The sequence below is a fragment of the Gopherus evgoodei genome, chromosome 7 (genome assembly GCF_007399415.2).
Source record: "Gopherus evgoodei ecotype Sinaloan lineage chromosome 7, rGopEvg1_v1.p, whole genome shotgun sequence".
NCBI classification, from domain to species: Eukaryota; Metazoa; Chordata; order Testudines; family Testudinidae; genus Gopherus; species Gopherus evgoodei.
This window is the reverse complement of record NC_044328.1, coordinates 82,914,724-82,930,864: the sequence shown is the minus strand read 5'-3', so window position 1 is coordinate 82,930,864 and position 16,141 is coordinate 82,914,724. Positions and strand designations below refer to the sequence as shown.

The following is a 16,141-nucleotide window of genomic DNA, read 5'->3' as shown; positions in this document are numbered from 1 at the left end:
TACTTCCTACCACTGTCCCGGGCTCGGCCGGCCAGGCGGAGCAGGACCCCCCGCGCAAGGAGGCGAAAGCTGGCAGCGGCCCAGCACACCGGGACAGGAGCGATCACGCAGCTCCGCCCCCTCCCCAGCCCGCGGAAGTGAGCGAGGCTCCTCCCTTGTCCCATCCCTCCAGGCTTGCCATTGGCTGCGGGCAAAAGGGGGCGGAGCTATCTGGGCCAGGAGGCTCCTTTACTCCATGTGCTGGCTGGCAGCGGCTCTCCTTCATCGCACCCCTGGTGCCGCCGGTTCCAGGACCGATCCCAGCAAGATCCCACCACTGGTGGCAGTACAGACCCAGTACTGGTCCCACTACACCCCAGTAATGGTCCAAGTACAAACCCCAAAAATGGTTCCAGTAGTGGTCCCAGGAAAACTCCAGCACTGGTCCCAGTAAGTCCCCACTACTGGTTCCAGTATACACCCCAATACTGGCCTCAGTACTGGTCCCAGTAAGACACCAGTACTTGTCCCGCTACTGGAACCAGTATAGACCCTAATACTACTCCCACTAAAACCTGAATGTTGCCGACACAGCAGTGCCAGAGGCAAGCAACAGCGATTCGTTGCCCAGAGTGCTTAACGCCCATAAACACAGCAGGGTGCAGAAGCAAACAACCAAATTTATTTGAGCTCAAATAAGGTGCAAGGGAGAAAATCTCAAATCCTGCACCCCTAAAACAAGCAGTTTCTTCCTTTTATATCCCAGTTGTTTACTACAAAACTTTTTCTTGCTGATTAGCTAATCTTTTACTCCCCCCTCCTTTCCCATCCAGCTGCAGTATCTTTTCTCATTCAATCTTTTGTCTTCCCCCTTCCTCCTCCCTCTCCGCTGCTGAGACATGTATACAGTATCTTAAAACGGCCTTGAGCGTGCTTTAGCCTAGCTTTAATGTATTACAGCAGAGAACTGGCTGTTACAACCAAAAACTAACTGCTAACACTACATTTTTGCAGCTATTAGTACATTAGGTTACACAAAGTGTTTAACATGGAGGAACAATGGTTCACTGAGGCCTACAACAGGAGGGCTTCATTGACACTTGTGGTCTACCACCCTCCCAAGTTACCTAGATTTATGCCTAGTGACACCAACATGAACACTAGCCCTAGGATTGATCCCAATACAGACCCCAGTACTGGTCCAGGTATTGGTGCCAGTACTGGTCCTAGTAAGACTCCATTACTAATCCCCATATAGATCCCAGCAGTGGTCCCAAGTACAGATCCCAGTACTGGTCCCATTATAGACTCAGTACTTTTCCCAATACTAGTCCCATTATAGACCCTAGTACTGGTCCCAGTACAGACACCAGTACTGGTTGTAGTACTGGTCCCAGAAAGATCCCAGCACTGATCCCAGCAATACCCCCAATTACTTGTCACAATATTGGTCCCACTATGACTCCAGTACTGGTCCCACTGTAAAGCCCTGTACTGTTCTGAGTACTGGTCCCAGTAAGACCCCAGTACTGGTTCCAGTACTGGTCCCAGTATACACCCTAGTCGTCGTACCAGTACTAGTCCCAGAACTGGTCCAAGATCCCAATACTAGTCCCAGTTTACACTCCAGTTCTGGTCTCAGTACAGGTCCCAGTATAGACCCAGTACCGATCCCAGTATAGTTGGTAGTACTCGTTGTAGTACTGGTTGCAGTAAGACCTCAGTACTGTTCCCAGTATAGACCCCAATACTGGTGCCAGTATAGACCTCACTATTTGTCCCCATATAGAACTCAGTGCTGGTCACAGGATGAGTTCTGGGGGTCTCATTGGGGCCAGTAAAGTGACCAGTACTAGGGTTTTAGTGGGACAGCTACTGATCTCTATACTAGGACTACAACTGGGGCCAGTTGTAGGGTCTATACTGGGAACCATATTGGATCTTACTGGGACCGGTACGGGGACCAGAGGTGAAAGTAAGCCAGTCTGGTCCAGTATGGTGTACCGGCAAAATCCAGTACGCCGTGCCGGACTGGATTGGCTTCCGCTGCAGTGATTTAAAGGGCCCAGGGCTCCGGCCACTGCAGGGAGCCCCGGGCCCTTTAAACCCCCGCCGGAGCTCCGGCAGTTGGGCTCCTGCGGGGATTTAACGGGCCCAGAGCTCCACGGCCACCAGAGCCCCAGGCCCTTTAATTCACCCCTGAGCCCCAGGGCTCCCAGCTGCCTATGATGATTTAAAGGTCTTGGGGCTCCCAGCCACAGCTGGAGCCCCAGGGCCTTTAAATTCTGAAAGGCCTCACCTCTTTCAGTTGAGGCCATGCCCCCACCAGGGACCATTACTGAGGTCTTACTAAGACCAGTACTGGGGTCAATACTGGGACAATTACTATGACTAGTCCTAGGGTCTATACTTGGACCAGTGCTGTGACCAGTACTAGAGTCTACTGGGACCAGTACTGGGGTCTATACAGCCACCCTCCCGGCACTTTAGTATCTGAGTGTGGCAGGGTCTGTAATTTAATAGAACTAAAGCTGCACCTTTGAAATAAATCATAAAAATGATTAAGAGCCCCAGGTGGGTCTGTATGGGGTCCTCCAGTTGCTGCGAATAAAGGAGGTGGGTACAGAGTGCCTGGTGTGGGGCCAGACATCCCCATGCATTGAGGTTGGGGGTCTCAGATGTAGGACCAGATTCTCTGTTTGGCTAACCCAGCAGAAGAGGCACAGAGTGGGTGTATCTAAAGTGGCATACGTGGAAGGACGGCACAGCAGCGCCTCATTCATCCAGAGATGCCCCAACAGGGTGAGGATTTCCCTGGGGGATTTTGGGGGCTCACACTGGATGACAAACCTGCCTCCACTCCTTTTCTGAGAAGACTATTTAGAGGACTACATGGCAAATCTCCTTGGGGTTTCAGCAGAAGTTGTCTCCTTCCTTGGTCTTTGTGGAGAGGGACTATAGACCTCAAAGGCTGGCACAAATGGAGCAGGTGTGCTTTAGATATAGGCTGGATGGATTCATGCTCCCAGAAAGCCCTGTATTCCCCTCATGTTGAAGCTCCATTGCTGCTTCTTTCTCTCATGCTGAAGTGGGCAAACAGCACCATGCTCGGTTTCTAAATATTTTATTATAAGCATTAAAATAGTGACCAGGAAACTGGAGACAGCCAGATCAGTTTCAGCACCTAATAAACTGCTCCTGGTTTCTTGAGGTCAGGCTGGAGAGCTCATGAAACTAGGCTGTCTCAAAACAAAGTCAGTGCAAAGTATGTAGTCCAGAGCAGCATGGTGCTCACAGCAGAGCTACAACTGCAGGCTATGCTGACAGGGAAGGTGGCTAATGCAAACTTTTGTTCTCTCCTCAGAATCAGCTTATAACAAACCAATGAACCTTGGGGGAAAATGCTCCCCTCCCCAAGGCAAAGCCAAATAAAATATTCCTCAACCACATACTGAATTTTTAAGAACCTAAAGCTGGTTTGAAGAGGCAAGTTTTGGGACTCAAGAGCTACTTACTGTACTGAGCTGGGTCCACAGACAGCACAACTCTAGTCTCCAAATGGACCAAGGCAGACACCAGTATAGTCCAAGTCTAAAGTATAACTTCACAGGATGGTTTGAGGGAGGGATAGCTCACTGGTTTGAGCACTGGCCTACTAAACCCAGGGTTGTGAGTTTGAATCCTTGAGGGGGCCATTTAGGGATCTGGGACAAAAATCAGTCTGGGGATTGGCCCTGCTTTGAGCAGGGAGTTGGACTTAGATGACCTCCTGAGGTCCCTTCCAACCCTGATATTCTATGATTCTACACATTGCTAGCCTGTCCCCACCAGGCCAGGAAGTGCTACCATCACGGTCAGCTCAGGCCCTTCCTTCAAGTATGGTTTATTCTTCAAACAACTCACAAAGCAACACTCAACCCAAGCAATTCCCCAGGCCAGAGCAGGATGTAGGGACCCACAGAACTCAGCCTGCTTCCTACAGCTCCTCCTTCAGGCCTTTATAGGAATCACCTGACCCCTTCCCAGCTGCAGCTGCTAAATCCCCTCTACCTGGTCCAGATACCTGTTCCAAAAGGGGGTCTGTCTCTGAACAGGGCTGGCTGGCCCCCGACCTGCTGTTCCTTACAGGGGCAGAGTACCCTCTGACAGATCCTAACAACTGTTTTGCTCTTCTCTCTTTGATCTTCCTTTCCCCTTGAAAAGGGGCATCACAATACCAGATTTATCCCTCCATGGACTCTGCAGAGCAAGGCCTGGGGTACATTTCCCTCTGCCTTTGGATTTGGCTGAAGGGTACTGAGAGAGCAAAGGAAGGGGGAAGGACAGGAGAGGGGAAGAATTTGAAGCTTCGCTGTTCTTTTATCCTTGAACAGATCCCTTGATCTACCCTTTGAGGAGTCATCCAGGGCCTGATCCAAAGTCCATGGGGCCCTCAAAGTGGAAAACACTAAGTAAAGTTCTCCCTTTGTCCACATGGTGGGGCCCTCCCACCACATTTTGCAAAGGTGAATTTCACATCTTTATGCTATCAAGATAACACCTGCAAGTGTAAACATGACTACAATTCTTCAGAAACCTCCCCTGCTGCAAACAGAGACACCGTGAAAGCTGTGCAGCTAGTTGAATCCCAACACACGCACTAATAGCACAAGTCTTAGCTAATTCAGAGCTCTCAGAGGCTAAATGCCAGAATATTTGCAGTGAAAACCCAGGCCCTCTCCTTAATTTCTCTGAGCTGTCCCCTCAGGTGTTTGTCTCCATGTCCTCTTCCTTCATCGCTCTGCCATCTTGACCCCTCCACTCACACATTTGGCTCCATCACCTCTCTCCTGCCCCACACTTCTAGCTCCATCCATCTCCTCAGTCCCCATGACTGTCCTGCTCTGAACCCATGGGAATAGGTTTCATCTCTGGCACCAGATTCTGCAACTCTGCACTGAACCCTGGCAAAGCGTTTATCCTCTGGAGCTTCCCCAGAGAGGATTTCCCCCCTACAACATCAGAAAACTAGAGGCAAAGGCCAAAAGAGCTCCTCCCACCCCACCACTGGAATTAGCCCAGGTCAAAAGAAGAGGGTACGAATGGGACTTTGGTGGAGTTAAAGAGAGGGAAGGACAAGGGAAGCTGATGGTAAAGAAGAGATAGGCTAGACAGGGCGCCAGCCCTGACACCCCTTTCCACCAGCCTCCCCTGATAGTTGAGTTCCACATGGAATGCTACTGCCATGCCAACCTGGGGAACAACTGCTCCTCAAATCACTCCTTTCATTTCCCATTGTAGCCTGTCCTCATCGCAACAAAGACCTTGTGCTGCAAAAGCTGAAACTGTGCAGGTGGGTCTCCTGGACAGGTCTCTATTAGAACAATGGTAGCTGCAAAGAAGGGGATGAGGGAGCTGGACATAAAGCATGGGAGCACTGCGGGGCAAGGAGGACACATGGCCCATCAGCAGACTTACTGCTTTTGCTGGATGGAATCTCCCAGTTTTGTCTACCCGTTCTGGGGCGTCGGGCTGGCTGCTAACTGCGAGTGCTAAAGGACTCCAGAAGGTTACAGACCTCAAAGGGATGGTGATGCACACGTATGCAGCTCCTCAAAGGCTGATTGATTTAAACGGGAATGAGGTGCCTAAATATCTGTGAGGAAGGATGTTGGTCACAGAGAATAGTGAGGACACCCATCTGAGTGGCTACATTCCTTCCACAGTCAAACCTCTGTGGAAATTCAGAGACTGGGACAGATTTATCCTTAGTGTGACTCCATCAGCTACTAAAAAAACACTTTAGGAAAGGACTTGGGCCCATGCTTCAAGGAACAGCCTGGAAGGGGAATCCACGCCTCAGGGGAGTAACTCTCTAGGGCATAAGACAAATGATGGTAGAGAGACAGCCAGCAAAAACAAGAGGCATTTCCCATGTACTGAACTGAACCGTGCAGGCACCATAGACACCGACAAAGCCCCTGAATGGCTGCTGGGATCCAGCTCTGCGCTAAAGGGATGAGCTATTTATTCCACTGGTTTATATTGGAGTGGATGGATCTCAAATTCACTCTTGACCTAGCCTAGCAAGGTTCTGCCAATATCTTCTGCATGTGGGACCTCTCTCCCTAGCCAGTGGAATGAGTGGCTCAGATGGATGGGCCTTTTCTTTGCATTGAAGAAACCTTTTCTTTGCACTGGGTTGAGAGGGGCTGGGCAGGAGTGGAGTTTATGCTATGAGGCCTTCACTCTGGAAGGACAGCAATAGCACTGTTGTTGAATGAATGGCTGGATGATTGATGAGGCCTTTCCCCGCAGGAGCTGAGAATGGCTGGTGTGGCTTTTGCAAGAGTGATCAAGCCCATGGTTATTATCACACCTCTTAGGTGCCAAGCCAATGCTGCAGCAAGCGCAGTTAAAAATAGAACCACAGGAAAAAGTTACAATTAAATAAAATTACCTTTAAACAGCTATTTCAAGGCAACACCGAAATAAAATGAGAGGTTGCATTAATGATTGTACAGAGATGCAGAGAAGAGGTGCTACAGAAGGGAAGAGACATTATCTAGATGGTCTGAGGTTTGTTCATTCACCATGGACTTCAGGTCTTCTGTGGGACATGCCCCTGAAATATAGGGAGAACCCAGGTGCCGGTGAACTTTAAAAGCTGTGGAGTCACAAAATATGCCAGTGTAGCAATTATGTTCAGGATGAGTGGCCTGAGCACAAAGTATTGGCATACAGAAAAGGCATCTTGCTTTAGCTATGAAAACTTCCAGCTTCAAAGCAGTACAGGAGCTGGGGAAATTATAGTACTGTTAACTTTTTTCCAAAAGACTAAGAAAAGCTTGATACCTAATTTACAAATTTCTTTCAATCAACAGGTTTCAGTAGCACAGTGGCTGGCTAATTGATGTACTGTCTATGGCTAAATTTCTGATCAGGAGGTTGTGGGTTCAATCCCCGACAGGGGCTAATATGGGCCAGGCCTCTGAAAGGTTTCTTTCCAATTCTACATTAATTTAATACATCTTCCCCAAAAGCAGGCACAACGATCATGACAGAGGGGCCTGAGCAGGGCCTGGGATTGCACAGCTCGGTCTCTGCAGGGGTTGCATTGTCAGTAATGGTTATTCCATCCCGGGGGGGATTTTGTCAAATAAAAAATGTTCATAAATGAAATATTAAAAAAGATTTCTTTAGAAAACAGAAAATGAAAATAAATGTGACAATCGTTTCTGCAGAAAAATCCAAAGAATTAAAAATGGCTCTGTTTGGAAAAGTTGTGAACAAAATGCACTCCGTTTTTAAGCCAACTCTACTGCTAACAGGCTCCTTCCTCTCCGGTGGTGGTGAGGGAGCCAATAATTTCTGAGACAAGTTCCGTCTCTGCTGTCATCGGAAGCTGAGTCTCCAAAGTGTGTAGCACAGTGACAACCATGAAGGCCTTAAGTGCCTGCAGATTTGTTACAATAAAAGATTGAAATTGATCGATCATCTGACTGGAATGCCTAGTGCTGGCAACAAGGCCGAGTCAAGCAAGATATTTTCCTGCTAACTCCCTTGATTAAAGGTGGAATAAATGGAGAAGTATGTCAGCCAATGTGATCCTCCACTGCAGTTACCCTGAGTGCCAGGAGAACCACCTTTAGATCCATTAGAGATCCAGTCGTCTCTGGTTCTCTGGCAGAAAGTCTGCCCTGCCTGGTACAGTATTTGCTTTTCTTATAGCAGTAGTTTTGAAAGAGAGAAGCCAGAAGTCTGAGATTCTACGGGAAATCTCTCTCACAGTCACCAGGAAATGAGGTCTTCTTGTGTAATACAGCCAGGAAGGTGACACAAAGAGGACAGTGCTACAGAGAGGCAGCAGGAGGCCAGGTCCATTTCAAATTCAGAGCCCCACTTCAGAGGGAATCGGGGTTAGGGTGCATCTGCTGGGAGCACGGTGGCTTTTGTCTCTCAGTTCCACACCCCTTTGCTGCTTTATAGCAATCCTCTCATCTGTCCTTCATTCCAGATCCAAATTCTCCTCCACCCAACACAAACCTGCAGCTATCTCATGTTCTGTTGTCTCCCTTACCAGTATCCACCTGAGACCCAAATTCCCCCCACTGCACACAGCCCTCTGTCATAAACAGATAGCTAAGGGTTAATGTCTCTTTCACCTGAAGCACCTGACCAGAGGACCAATCAGGAAACCGGATTTTTTCAACTTTGGGTAGAGGGAATTGTGTGTCTGAGGTCTTTGTTTTCTGGCTGCCTGCTTTCTCTGAGCTTTGGAGAAGTAGCTCTGTTTTCTAATCTTCTGTTTCTAAGTGTAAGGACAAAGAGATCAGATAGTAAGTTATATGGTTTCTTTTCTTTGGTATTTGCATGAATATAAGTGCTGGAGTGCTTTCATTTGTATTCTTTTTGAATAAGGCTGTTTATTCAATATTCTTTTAAGCAATCGACCCTGTGTTGTGTCACCTTAATACAGAGAGAACATTTGTATGTATTTTTTCTTTCTTTTTATATAAAGCTTTCTTTTAAGACCTGTTGGAGTTTTTCTTTACTTCAGGGAATTTAAGTCTGTACTCACCAGGGAATTGGTGGGAGGAAGAAATCAGGGGAAATCTGTGTGCGTTGGATTTGCTAGCCTGATTTTGCATTCCCTCTGGGGAATAGGAAAGTCCTTTTTGTTTCCAGGACTGGAAACGGAGAGGGGGAGTCACTCTGTTTGGATTCACAGAGCTTGTGACTGTGTATCTCTCCAGGAGCACCTGGAGGGGGGGAAGGGAAAAAGGATTATTTCCCTTTGTTGTGAGACTCAAGGGATTTGGGTCTTGGGGTCCCCAGGGAAGGATTTTCAGGGGGACCAGAGTGCCCCAAAACACTCTAATTTTTTGGGTGGTGGCAGCAAGTACCAGGTCCAAGCTGGTAACTAAGCTTGGAGGTTTTCATGCTAACCCCCATATTTTGGACGCTAAGGTCCAGATCTGGGACTAAGGTTATGATATGAGTGGCAGTGGGTGGGATATAGACAGAATCCAGAAGCCAGTAGGAATATTATATTTTTCTTTTCTCTGCTAAGGGCTTTTTAGCAGAGAGAAACAGTTTGGTTTTAAAAGGGAACCAGAGAGAATTTTTTTTTCTGCTCTCTCTGGCAGTTTGTGGCTTGCATGTTAAGCAAGAAGTCGTTAAGGTGCTATCACGAGTCTTTTGTCACACAATAGCATTCCCATTGAGAGTCATTACCAGCACTATATAAATGCAAATAAAGTGGTTTTTCAGGTTTACTTAACATTGAAGATTAGCTAAAGGCACTGTTGCTAGGCAGACTTCAGGAGGCAACAGAGCCTGCAGTTCAGAAGAGAAACACCGGAGGGCACCCCAAAACAAGAAAACAGGAACCATGTCTACCAAGACAAAAATGGAGGCTGAAGAGCACTTCAAAGAAGCTGAACACAGGCGAGAGATGGAAAAACACAAACAGGAACTAGAAATAAAACAAAAAGAGATGGAGCTGAAAGAAAAGGAAGAAAGCATCAAACTGGCAGCCTTCCAAAGAGAACAGGCAGCCAAAGAGGCAGCACACAAAAGAAAACTAGAAGAAGAAGAGGTGGCCTACCGAAGGAAACAAGCAGAAGAAGAGTTGGCCCACCGCCGAGACATGGAAAAACAACAAAAAGAAATGGAAAAACAACAAAAAGAGTATGAAGAGAAGGAAAAACAGAGAAAACATGAACTGGACTTGGCAAAAGCTGGGCTGCATGTGCCAGCCAATCCTAACAACCCATCGCCCATTATTGCTCCACAGCACAGGAAATTTCCCACCTACAAGGCAGGTGATGACACCGAGGCCTTCTTGGAAAATTTTGAAAGAGCCTGTCTTGGGTACAGCATCCCCAAAGACCAGTACATTGTAGAATTAAGGCCACAACTCAGTGGACCTTTAGCAGAGGTGGCAGCTGAAATGCCTAAGCAACAAATGAATGACTATAAACTTTTTCAAACCAAGGCCAGATACAGAATGGGGATAACCCCAGATCATGCCCGTCGGCGCTTCAGAACCCAAAAGTGGAAACCAGAGGTGTCATTTCCCAAACACGCCTACTACATTGCAAAAAACTATGAGGCCTGGATAACAGGAAACAACATTCAAACCTTGGAAGAACTGAACCTCCTCATACAAATGGAGCAGTTCTTGGACGGTGTTCCTGAAGACATCACACGGTACATACAAGATGGAAAACCCAAAAATCTCGCTGAGGCGGGGGAGATTGGAGCCAAATGGATGGAACTGGCAGAAAGCAAGAAAGCTACTGTCAAGGGGAACGATTACCCCAGGGGGCACACAGACCATAAACCCTACAACCGAGGACAGCCAAAGACCCCACATACCACCCAAGTAAAGCCACAGACACCCTACCCTTCCACCTCACCAGTCTCCAGTAACTCACCTCGGCCCAGTGACCCATCAGATGGAAGATGCTTTAAGTGTAATGAACTGGGACATATCAAGGCCAACTGTCCAAAGAACACCATGCGAGTGCAATTCATTACACCACCATCACACCAAAGATCCCCAGGCCCGGATGCCTCTCAAATACCCTTGGAGCGAAGGGAAAATTTGAGAGTGGGCGGAAAGAAGGTTACTGCGTGGAGAGACACGGGGGCACAAGTGTCAGCTATCCACCAATCCTTCGTTGACCCCAAATTCATCAACCCAGAGGCCAAAGTTACAATTTACCCCTTCATGTCACAAGCTGTAGACTTGCCTACAGCTCAACTGCCTGTCCAGTACAAAGGCTGGTCAGGAATGTGGACTTTTGCAGTCTATGACAATTATCCTATCCCCATGCTACTGGGGGAAGACTTGGCCAACCAGGTGAGGCGGGTCAAGAGAGTGGGAATGGTTACACGTTGCCAAACCAGGCAAGCTTCCAGACCCATTCCTGTTCCTGAGCCGTCCACAGAGGCCCCGTCTGTGTTACCAGAGACCCAGACAGAGGTAGTGGACCCGGATTCCATGCCTACCACTGAAACAGCCACAGCATCTCCAGTCCCAGGCCCGGAACTGGAACAGCAACCAGCACCAGCAATTGCAACCACAGCTTCAAACTCAACGCCAGAGGGCGCCAGCGAGCCAGAACTGGCAGAAGCACAAGACAGCCATACCCAAAAGGCTCAGCCAGAGCCTGAAATACCCTCAGGTGCACCAGCGGGGAGCGGTTCACCAGCAACAGAAACAACCCCATCACCTACATCGCTTCCAGAGGGACCAAGCCCAAGTCCACAGTCTGAGGAAGAACTGGTGACCCCAGCCTCAAGGGAACAGTTCCAGACTGAGCAGGAAGCAGATGACAGCCTTCATAAAGCGTGGGCGGCGGCACGGAGCACCCCACCGCCTCTCAGCTCTTCTAATCGATCCCGGTTTGTTATAGACCAAGGACTTTTATACAAGGAAATTCTTTCTGGTGGACACCGGGAAGAATGGCAGCCGCAAAAACAGTTGGTGGTTCCAACTAAGTACCGGGGGAAGCTCTTAAGCTTAGCCCATGATCATCCCAGTGGCCATGCTGGGGTGAACAGAACCAAGGACTGGTTGGGGAAGTCCTTCCACTGGGAGGGGATGGGCAAGGACGTTGCCAAGTATGTCCGGTCTTGTGAGGTATGCCAAAGAGTGGGTAAGCCTCAAGACCAGGTCAAGGCCCCTCTCCAGCCACTCCCCATAATTGAGGTCCCATTTCAGCGAGTGGCTGTGGATATTCTGGGCTCTTTCCCAAAAAAGACGCCCAGAGGAAAGCAGTACGTACTGACTTTAGTGGACTTTGCTACCCGATGGCCAGAAGCAGTCGCTCTAGGCAACACCAGGGCTAACACTGTGTGCCTGGCCTTAACAGACATCTTTGCCAGGGTAGGTTGGCCCTCCGACATCCTTACAGATTCAGGGTCTAATTTCCTGGCAGGGACCATGAAAAAACTGTGGGAAACTCATGGGGTGAATCACTTGGTTGCCACCCCATACCACCATCAAACCAATGGCCTGGTGGAAAGGTTCAATGGAACTTTGGGGGCCATGATACGAAAATTCATCAACGAATTCTCCAATAATTGGGACCTAGTGTTGCAGCAGTTGCTGTTTGCCTACAGGGCTGTACCACATCCCAGTTTAGGGTTTTCACCATTTGAACTTGTGTATGGTCACGAGGTTAAGGGGCCATTACAGTTGGTGAAGCAGCAATGGGAGGGGTTTACGCCTTCTCCAGGAACTAACATTCTGGACTTTGTAAGCAACCTACAAAGCACCCTCCGACACTCTTTAGCCCTTGCTAGAGAAAACCTAAAGAATGCTCAGGAAGAGCAAAAGGCCTGGTATGACAGACATGCCAGAGAACGTTCCTTCAAGGTAGGAGACCAGGTTATGGTCTTGAAGGCGCAACAGGCCCATAAGATGGAAGCATCATGGGAAGGGCCATTCACGGTCCAAGAGCGCCTGGGAACTGTAAACTACCTCATAGCATTTCCCAATTCCTCACTAAAGCCTAAAGTGTACCATGTTAATTCTCTCAAGCCTTTCTATTCCAGAGACTTACAGGTTTGTCAGTTTACAGTCCAGGGAGATGATGCTGAGTGGCCTGATGGTGTCTACTACGACGGGAAAAAAGACGGTGGCGTGGAAGAGGTGAACCTCTCAACCACCCTGGAATGTCTGCAGCGGCAACAAATTAAGGAGCTGTGCACTAGCTTCGCCCCATTGTTCTCAGCCACCCCAGGACGGACTGAACGGGCATACCACTCCATTGATACAGGTAATGCTCACCCAATCAGAACCCCACCCTACCGGGTGTCTCCTCATGCCCAAGCTGCTATAGAACGGGAGATCCAGAACATGCTACAGATGGGTATAATCCGCCCATCTACCAGTGCATGGGCATCTCCAGTGGTTCTGGTACCCAAACCAAATGGGGAAATACGCTTTTGCGTGGACTACCGTAAGCTAAATGCAGTAACTCGTCCGGACAACTATCCAATGCCACGCACCGATGAGCTATTGGAGAAGTTGGGACGTGCCCAGTTCATCTCTACAATAGACTTAACCAAGGGGTACTGGCAAGTACCGCTAGATGAACCTGCCAAGGAGAGGTCAGCATTCATCACCCATGCGGGGGTATATGAATTCAATGTCCTTCCTTTCGGCCTTCGAAATGCACCCGCCACCTTCCAGAGGCTGGTAGATGGTCTACTAGCTGGACTGGGAGAATTTGCAGTTGCCTACCTCGATGATGTGGCCATTTTTTCAGACTCCTGGCCCGAACACCTACTCCACCTGGAAAAGGTCTTTGGGCGCATCAGGCAGGCAGGACTAACTGTTAAGGCCAAAAAGTGTCAAATAGGCCAAAACAGAGTGACTTACCTGGGGCACCAGGTGGGTCGAGGAACCATAAACCCCCTACAGGCCAAAGTGGATGCTATCCAAAAGTGGCCTGTCCCAAGGTCAAAGAAACAGGTCCAATCCTTCTTAGGCTTGGCCGGATACTACAGGCGATTTGTACCACACTACAGCCAAATCGCTGCCCCATTGACTGACCTGACCAAAAAGACCCAGCCAAATGCAGTTAAGTGGACTGATGAGTGTCAAAAGGCCTTTACCCAACTTAAGGCAACGCTCATGTCTGACCCTGTGCTCAGGGCCCCGGACTTTGACAAGCCATTCCTAGTAACCACGGATGCATCTGAGCGTGGTATAGGAGCAGTGCTCATGCAGGAAGCAACAGATCACAACTTCCATCCTGTCGTGTTTCTCAGCAAGAAACTGTCTGAGAGGGAAAGTCACTGGTCAGTCAGTGAAAAGGAATGCTATGCCACTGTGTACGCCCTGGAAAAGCTATGCCCATATGTTTGGGGACGGCGGTTCCAACTACAAACTGACCATGCTGCACTAAGGTGGCTTCATACTGCCAAGGGGAACAACAAGAAACTTCTTCGTTGGAGTTTAGCTCTCCAAGATTTTGATTTTGAGATTCAGCACATCACAGGAGCTTCTAACAAAGTAGCTGATGCACTCTCCCGTGAGAGTTTCCCAGAATTCAGTAGTTAAACAGTGTTCTTAAAATGTAAAAGTCTGTTAGTTATATACTTAGGGGTATATGTAAAGGTGCATGTGTTGTATTAATCTGTTTATTTTCAAGTTCTAGAAGGAAATCGCCGCCAGTGAGCTTCCCCACTGTCTGCAATTTGGGGGGCGTGTCATAAACAGATAGCTAAGGGTTAATGTCTCTTTCACCTGAAGCACCTGACCAGAGGACCAATCAGGAAACCGGATTTTTTCAACTTTGGGTAGAGGGAATTGTGTGTCTGAGGTCTTTGTTTTCTGGCTGCCTGCTTTCTCTGAGCTTTGGAGAAGTAGCTCTGTTTTCTAATCTTCTGTTTCTAAGTGTAAGGACAAAGAGATCAGATAGTAAGTTATATGGTTTCTTTTCTTTGGTATTTGCATGAATATAAGTGCTGGAGTGCTTTGATTTGTATTCTTTTTGAATAAGGCTGTTTATTCAATATTCTTTTAAGCAATCGACCCTGTGTTGTGTCACCTTAATACAGAGAGAACATTTGTATGTATTTTTTCTTTCTTTTTATATAAAGCTTTCTTTTAAGACCTGTTGGAGTTTTTCTTTACTTCAGGGAATTTAAGTCTGTACTCACCAGGGAATTGGTGGGAGGAAGAAATCAGGGGAAGTCTGTGTGCGTTGGATTTGCTAGCCTGATTTTGCATTCCCTCTGGGGAATAGGAAAGTCCTTTTTGTTTCCAGGACTGGAAACGGAGAGGGGGAGTCACTCTGTTTGGATTCACAGAGCTTGTGACTGTGTATCTCTCCAGGAGCACCTGGAGGGGGGGAAGGGAAAAAGGATTATTTCCCTTTGTTGTGAGACTCAAGGGATTTGGGTCTTGGGGTCCCCAGGGAAGGGTTTTCAGGGGGACCAGAGTGCCCCAAAACACTCTAATTTTTTGGGTGGTGGCAGCAAGTACCAGGTCCAAGCTGGTAACTAAGCTTGGAGGTTTTCATGCTAACCCCCATATTTTGGACGCTAAGGTCCAGATCTGGGACTAAGGTTATGATACCCTCTTATCCCTCATTACAGCTCTGAAGTTTCAATTGCCCTCTGCAGCCCCCACTGCTATTATACTCTCAGTGCCAGGGAAAGTGAAGTCAATCTTCACTTTGCTGATTTTCTATAGTCTGTTTATTAGACAGCCCCTCTGTGAAACCAGCGATTCACTCGGGCCTGTGGTGCCAAGTGTAAAATTAATATCGACTAAAAAATCTGGGCCCTTCTTTGTGGGCTTAGAGAAGCCGTCTCGAGTTAATGGGAATGCTACAGTGCTTCACGCCCACCCTCACCTCTCTGAAACTGTCAAATACACTTGGCTCATTTGTAACAGCCGGCATTAACTCTTCGTGGGCCTTGGCTTTTCCGAGCTGGCAGGTGTCTCCTGCAGGTAGCTCCCTGCTCTGGGTTGTTCTTGTGGTTGCTCTCAGGCAAGTGTCATTGGTGAAATCAGCCAGCAGGAGGTGCTAGTATTTCAAGTAGTTGAATTTCTCTCCCCCGGCTCCCCAGTCTCAGCCCATCACAATGTTCCTCACTCTGTAAAGATGTTTTCCCAATGCAGGTGCGGCTGACAGCTCTCCTCTCTTGACATCGGAAATGGCTATGTGGGCTCCCTTCATTGTCTGCCAATGAGCTTCCCCCCAGACTTGGAAGAACTAGATCCAGGGGTGAGAGAGTAACTGGGTGTCTCTGGCTCAGTTCCAGCCTTCGTTTGTCTACTGAGATTTCCAGCAATGGGTAGGGGAGCAATTAGCACCAGTTGCAGTCACAGTTGTGATGGGGGCAGTGTCTGCAGGGTGATGGACTGAGACCACACACTTCTTTCCTAAGGATCAGCAAACAGCCACCAGATGGTCACCTTAACCTCAGCTACATTCAAAACCAGGACCTACCAGGAGCGGTGAAATCCTTTGTATTTCATTTCCAGTCTCAAGCCAATCAGTCCCTCCTGCTTCCGCCATCCCAGCACAGACCCCACGCGCCAGCGGGAACATTCACATCGAAACGCCAGCTCTCCCCAAAAAGGCTCTGGCTTGTGGGCCCATTTTAAGATGCTGTCTTTTCACTGGGATGGGTTGTGGTTTTGCTAGTG

General features: G+C 48.4%; 1 protein-coding gene and 1 long non-coding RNA gene across 3 annotated transcripts in view; one reads left to right on the top strand and one right to left on the bottom strand.

Annotated features, from left to right (window-relative positions):
- GLYCTK (glycerate kinase) overlaps window positions 1–536 on the bottom strand; it is a 21,699-nt gene extending 21,163 nt beyond the window's left edge. Inside the window, exon 1 of the mRNA XM_030568898.1 lies at window positions 11–536. The gene's annotated coding sequence lies outside the window, so the exon portion shown is untranslated. The remainder of the gene's footprint in view (window positions 1–10) is intronic.
- Window positions 1–16,141, top strand: part of LOC115654529 — a 16,740-nt gene extending 599 nt beyond the window's left edge. Inside the window, exons 2-3 of one of the 2 annotated variants that reach the window (XR_004001203.1) lie at window positions 5,260–5,559; window positions 15,611–16,141. This is a non-coding gene — a long non-coding RNA (uncharacterized LOC115654529). Of the gene's footprint in view, window positions 1–5,259; window positions 5,560–6,842; window positions 7,097–15,610 lie in introns of those variants that run through there. The other variant, XR_004001204.1, reaches the window with a different exon arrangement.